Source organism: Aotus nancymaae, unplaced genomic scaffold (assembly GCF_030222135.1).
Source record: "Aotus nancymaae isolate 86718 unplaced genomic scaffold, 86718_ANA_hifiasm-v0.15.2.pri h1tg000015l_0, whole genome shotgun sequence".
In the NCBI taxonomy this organism is placed as follows: domain Eukaryota; kingdom Metazoa; phylum Chordata; class Mammalia; order Primates; family Aotidae; genus Aotus; species Aotus nancymaae.
The window spans coordinates 4,440,298-4,446,327 of NW_026988426.1; positions in this window are offsets into that span (position 1 = coordinate 4,440,298).

The window sequence follows — 6,030 nt, forward strand, 5'->3', positions numbered from 1 at the left end:
CCAGCAGAGCTCAGGGAAGTGGGACTAGGCACCTGCAGGCTGTGCTTCCCGGGGCAAGGCGCTTACCCTCTCTGGGCCTCAATGTCTGGATCCCTAAAACCTGCGGGTCTGTCCAGCTGCACGACCCCAGGACGCTCCCTGCCTCCCTCCCCCTCCCACCTCTCTGCTCCTGGGCTCCCCACATCCTTTCTGCGCCCCCCACCCCGAGACCAGACCCTTCCCGGGGAGGAATGCTGCCGGCCTCCACCATGACAGCTCCAGCCTGTCCAGCACCGGCCTTGGGGATTTATTTACCATCGGACTCATTTGTTCCCAAGCTGAAAATAGCTTTATTGTTCCCTCTAAAGATAAAGATAATATTTCACCAATCTAGAAATGTATGCTGTTGGAAAGTAAACCGAGAGAGAGAGCACCTCCCCACCCACGCCAGGCACCTGTCCCCGAGAGCAGCGGCCCAGGCTCTGCCAAGCAGCTGGTCACGTGGTGGGCCATGGACAGGGTGGGATCCTTGACTGGGGTATCTCAAAGACAGAGAGATAGACAGGGGCGGCAGAGGCCAGGTGCAGTGGCTCGTGCCCATAATCCCAGTATTTTGGGAGGCCAAGGTGGGCAGATCACCTGAGGTCAGGAGTTCAAGACTGCCTGGCCAACACAGTGAAACCCTGTCTCTACTAAAAATACAAAAATTAGCTGAGCACATTGGCTCTTGCCTGTAATTCCGACATTTTCAAGGCTGAGGCAGGCAGATCACCTGAGGTCAGGAGTTCAAGACCAGCCTGGCCAACATGGTGAAACCCTGTCTCTACTAAAAATACAAAAATTAGGTGGGTGTGGTGGTGCGTGCCTATAGTCCCAGCTACTTGGGAGGCTGAGGCAGAGAATCATTGGAACCCGGGAGGCAGAGGTTGCAGTGGGCCAAGATTGTGCCACTGCTCTCCAGCCTGGGTGATAGAACAAGAACCTGTCTCAAAGAAAAAAAAAAATACAAAAATACAAAAATTAGCCGGGCATGGTGGTGGGAGCCTATGATCCCAACTACTCGGGAGGCTGAGGCAGGAGAATCGCTTGAACCTGGGAGGTGGAGGTTGCGGTGAGCTGAGATCGCGCCATTGTACTCCTGCATAGATGACAGAGTGAGACTCTGTCTTGGAAAAAAGAAAAAAAAGAGAGAGAGATGGCAGGGAGGGAGAGAGAGGGAGAAGGAGATGGGGTAAGAGAGAGAGGGAGAGATAGAGAGAGAGAGGAGGAAGGGGAGAAGGAGAGGGAGACAGGGAGAGAGAGGGTTACTCATTTCCACCTGAGACCGTTCAGCTCCAGGTTCCCTGGAGGCTAGGCCTCAGGGGTGGCTCCTTGGGGACAGGTGCCCTTTTCCCCACCTGGCCCTTCTCCCTAGTTAGGACAGAATAAAGGTTTTGAGTCTGAGTCTTACCCCCTCCTCACCATGTGACCCACGACAAGCGCCTTTGTCTTACCGAGCCTCAGTGGCCTCAAGTGTAACGCGGGGTGACCGTGGTAATCATGGCACAGGGTTACTGTGAGATCACGTGTGACAGTCCCTGAGCCTGGGCTGGCACTGAATTGGTGCCCAGCGGCCATTTGCCGTGGTCAATAGGATCAATAAAACGCCCGGGGTATCTGGCTGCTCGGTGGAAACTGACCCACGTGAGGCCTTTGCCGGCTGCACGGGACCTCTTGGCGAGGCTGGGTCACATCACCTCGGCCACGCAAGAGTGGACGTGGACGTGGGCTCCTTCGCTGGAGGGAACAGCTCTGTGCTGTCCTAGAACTGCTCCCAGCAGCTCCCAAGAGCTGATTAGCATGTTTTCAGGAGATACTGTGAGAAGGTGGTTAAACTCAGCCATTGTTAAAAATGAAATGAAATAAACGTACAAAGGTAATACAAACTCAAAACTCGTCACTGTCTAATTATTTGCCCACGGTCTGGATTCCCCAGGTTATCTGAGTCCCTGGTACCCTGTAGGGTGGAAACACCAAATAGCAGTGTGCCGTGCAACCGCGTTCGCTCTCCCACCTTGACATCAACCATGGACCAGCGCCGCGGCTGACACCTGTGATTCCAGAGCCTCAGGAAGCCCAGGCGGGAGGATCGCTTGAACCCAAGAGTTTGAATCCAGCCTGGGCAACACGGTGAAACCCCATCTCTACAAAAAACACGGAAGTTAGCCTGGCGTGGTGGTGCACACCTGTAGTCCCAGCTACTTGGGAGGCTGAAGTGGGAGGATTGCTTCAGCCTGGGAGGCAGAGGTTGCAGTGAGCCAAGATTGTACCACTGCACTCCAGCCTGGAGGACAAAAGTGAGACCCTGTCTCAAATTAAAAAGAAAAGAAGGGAAGGAAGGGAGGGAGGGAAGGGAAGGAAAGGGAACAGGAGCTGGGTGTCTGCCTCTAGTTCCAACTACTGAGGCAGAAGCCCAGGTAAGAAGATTGCTTGAGCTCAGGAGTTTGAATCCAGCCTGGGCAACATAGCAAGATCCTGTCTCTTAAACAATAAAAATAAAACCCCAGAAAAGTATGAGACAGAATGTATTTGTCTAGCAGTTTTTCTGCTTGATTTACAACTCTTTTTTTGTTTTTTAATTCTTTTTGATCTGTAACTCTTAACTACATCATTTGGTCCTCATCCCAGGCCTTGTATATTTAGGGGTGGGCCTGACTTCAAGTTCCAGACTCTAAATCTTCTTTTTAGAGAAAAGCTCTTGCTCTGTTGCCCTGGCTGGGCTGCTGTGGCGCGATCGCAACTCACTGCAGCCTCGAACTCACGGGCTCAAGTGATTCTCCCGCTTCAGCCTCCCTGAGCAGCTGGGACTACATGTGCATGCCACCATGCCTGTAGTCCCCGCTACACAATTTTAAAATTTATTTGTAGAGACAGGGTCTCACTATGTTGCCCAGCCCAGTCTCAAACTCCTGAGCTCAAGTGATCCTCCCTCCTCAGCCTCCCAAAGTGCTGGGATTACAGGTAAGAGCCACTGCACCCGGCCTCAGACTATATATCTTTGTTCAGCTGCTTTGTCTTCTATATATACCGGTCCCCTTGGAAACTTCCTGGGCTGTCTGAACACCGCTGTGGTTGTTATAATTATGGCCTGTGAGCCCGATGAGGTGGTGGAAGGGTCCCAAGGTCGAGGCTCCTTGAAGGGGGCTGGTCCCAGCTCACTAAGACCACGTGTTGGTGAGAGGCGGCTGGTTTTTCCCTGAAGGAGCTTATCTTGGCTGAATTCTCCTAATCCTCTTGCAGGATTAAGGAAACTCAACGCACGTCCCGTTAATAATGCCCTTTAAGGATTTAATAAGCTTTGGGCCTTCCAAGAGAAAGCCTTGCATGAGGAATTTGAAGAACTTGCTTCAGCTGCAGACTCTGCTTCTCACTCACTGGGTGACCTTGATCTGTGGCTCCGTTTCTCCACCTGCAAAGAAAAGGGGTGAATGGGCCGGGCGCGGTGGCTCACGCCTGTAATCCCAGCACTTTGGGAGGCCAAGGCGGGTGGATCACGAGGTCAAGAGATCGAGACCATCCTAGTCAACATGGTGAAACCCCGTCTCTACTAAAAATACAAAAAATTAGCTGGGTATGGTGGCGTGTGCCTGTAATCCCAGCTGCTCAGGAGGCTGAGGCAGGAGAATTGCCTGAACCCAGGAGGCGGAGGTTGCGGTGAGCCGAGATCGCGCCATTGCACTCCAGCCTGGGTAACAAGAGTGAAACTCCGTCTCAAAAAAAAAAAAAAAAAAGAAAAGGGGTGAATACTGTGGCCTGTGGTCCCTACGCAGTTGTGGTCTCAGGGGAAGGCTCTGGTCGCTAGAGTGTGTATTGGTTTGGAAAGCGTCTACCCCACCTACCCTGGGAGGAGGTAGGGCTGTGAGTCCCAAGCATCACCCAAGCCACATGGGACCGCGTCCACTGGAACACAGAAATTGATCAGGGAAGGGCATATGGCTGGAGCCTTCCTCGGAACTTTTACGAGGTCTTCCTGGATGGGTTGATTTTATGGCCCCTCAACTTGGGGAGATAAGATCAAGCTGCCGTAGCCACCTGTTCTCCATGTGCCCAGTACCTATGTGCAGAATGAAGTTCATGAAGACAAGCAGAACAGCAGATGAAGCCAGAGCCAGAGCCCTGGCAGCGTTACTTGGGACCCTGGATCCAGCCCTACCTGATACCTATGCTGTGAACTAGTAAATTCTCTTTTTAGCATAAAGCTGTTTGAGTGGTGTTTCTGCCACTTGGAACTGAAGGAGTGTGGATGTACCTGTTTCCAGGAGGAGGAATCTATGGATTTCATTAAATTCCCCTTGATTCCCCCAGAGACTAAGAAGCTCTGCCATGGTTTGAATGTTCGTCTTCTCTGACACTCGTGTTGAAACTTAATCCCCAATGTGGCAGTATGGAGAGGTGGGGCCTTTAAGAGGCAATTGGGTCTATGTAGGCTTTGCCCTCTCCAGTGGAGTAATCCATTCATTAATTAATGAATTAATTGGTTATTATGGGAGTGGGATTGGTGGCCTTACAAGAAAAAGAGAGACCTGAGATCGGATGCCAGCCCCCTCACTGTGGGATGTCCTGCGCCTCCTTGGGTCTTTGCAGAAGGGAGTCCCTGCTAGCAAGAAGGGACTCACCAGATGCAGCCCCACAACCTTGGACTTCTCAGCCTCTAGAACTGTAAGAAATAAATCCTTTTCTTTAAAAATTACCCAGCACTGGCCAGAGGAGGTGGCTCACGCATGTAATCCCAGCACTTTGGGAGGCTGAGTCGGGTGGATCACAAGGTCAGGAGTTTGAAACCAGCCTGGCCAATATGGTGAAACCTTGTCTTTACTAAAAATATAAAAATTAGCCAGGTGTGATGGTGCATGCCTATAGTCCTGGCTACTCGGGAGGCTGAGGCAGGAGAGTCGCTTGAACCGGGAAGCAGAGGTTGCAGTGAGCTGAGGTCACACCACTGCACTCCAGCCTGGGAAACAGAGCAAGACTTTACCTCCAAAAAAAAAAAAAAAACAGGAAAGAAAAGAAACCCTGTCTCTACTAAAAATACAAAAATTAACCAGGTGTGGTGGCAGGCACCCATAATCCCAGCTACTCGGGAGGTAGAGGCAGGAGAATTTCTTGAACCCGGGAGGCAGAGGTTGCAGTGACAGGACATCCAGCCATGGCACTCCAGCTCACTCCAGCTCACTCCAGCCTGAGCGACAGGAAAAAAAAATTATCCAGTGTCAGCGTCAGGTGTTCAGTTGTAGCAACAGAAAATGCACCAAGACAAGCCCTGCAGTAGGCTTCTTCCAGCTCCGGGTGCTCAAATCTCTCAGCAGCCACTGGCCGGTGTAACCTGGTGGGGGTCGTCACCAGACTGTTCCACTTTCATCCTGTTTTCCCGCCTGCCCATCTCCACCCTGCTCAGTGCCCTGGGGAGCTGCCCTGTAGGAGCCACCTCAGTGGACTCCCTGCCTCTCTCTTCCAGTGAGATTTGGCTAATGGAAGGAAGACACCAACAGGAGTTGGAGGGAGTGAGAAAGGGAGATCAACCATACCTTCCCCGACTCCCTCCCCGTGTGCTCACCCTGCCTAGAGTGTTCCTTGACGTAGATCACGGCTTCCCAAGGCCCCTCTGTGTCATTCCAGATTCCGGTGTCTGGTCCTTCCCTGCTGCTATGGGCTTAGGAGCGGTCATAGCTCCTTTTCTGCTATCCCAGGTCACGGCAGTGCCTGGCGGTTCCTGACCTCCTGTTCTCCCTCGTGTAAACCATCCCTTTGTAAATAACCCTCCTTGAATTACCCTAATCTCAACCTGCTGTTTTCTCTTAGGACCTCAGAGATGCAAGAGCCACCAAAACACCTTATGATCAAATAAAAGATGGTGACCCGGGATTGCTGCGTGGACCCTGGGGGGGAGCAGAAAGGGTGCTGAGTTGCCGGGGATGGGACACACTAGGGTGTTTTCTGGGCATGCAGAGTCACTCCTGGATACTCTACTTCATCGTCAGCAACAAGAAAGTTCACCTAAAACAGCACATCTCT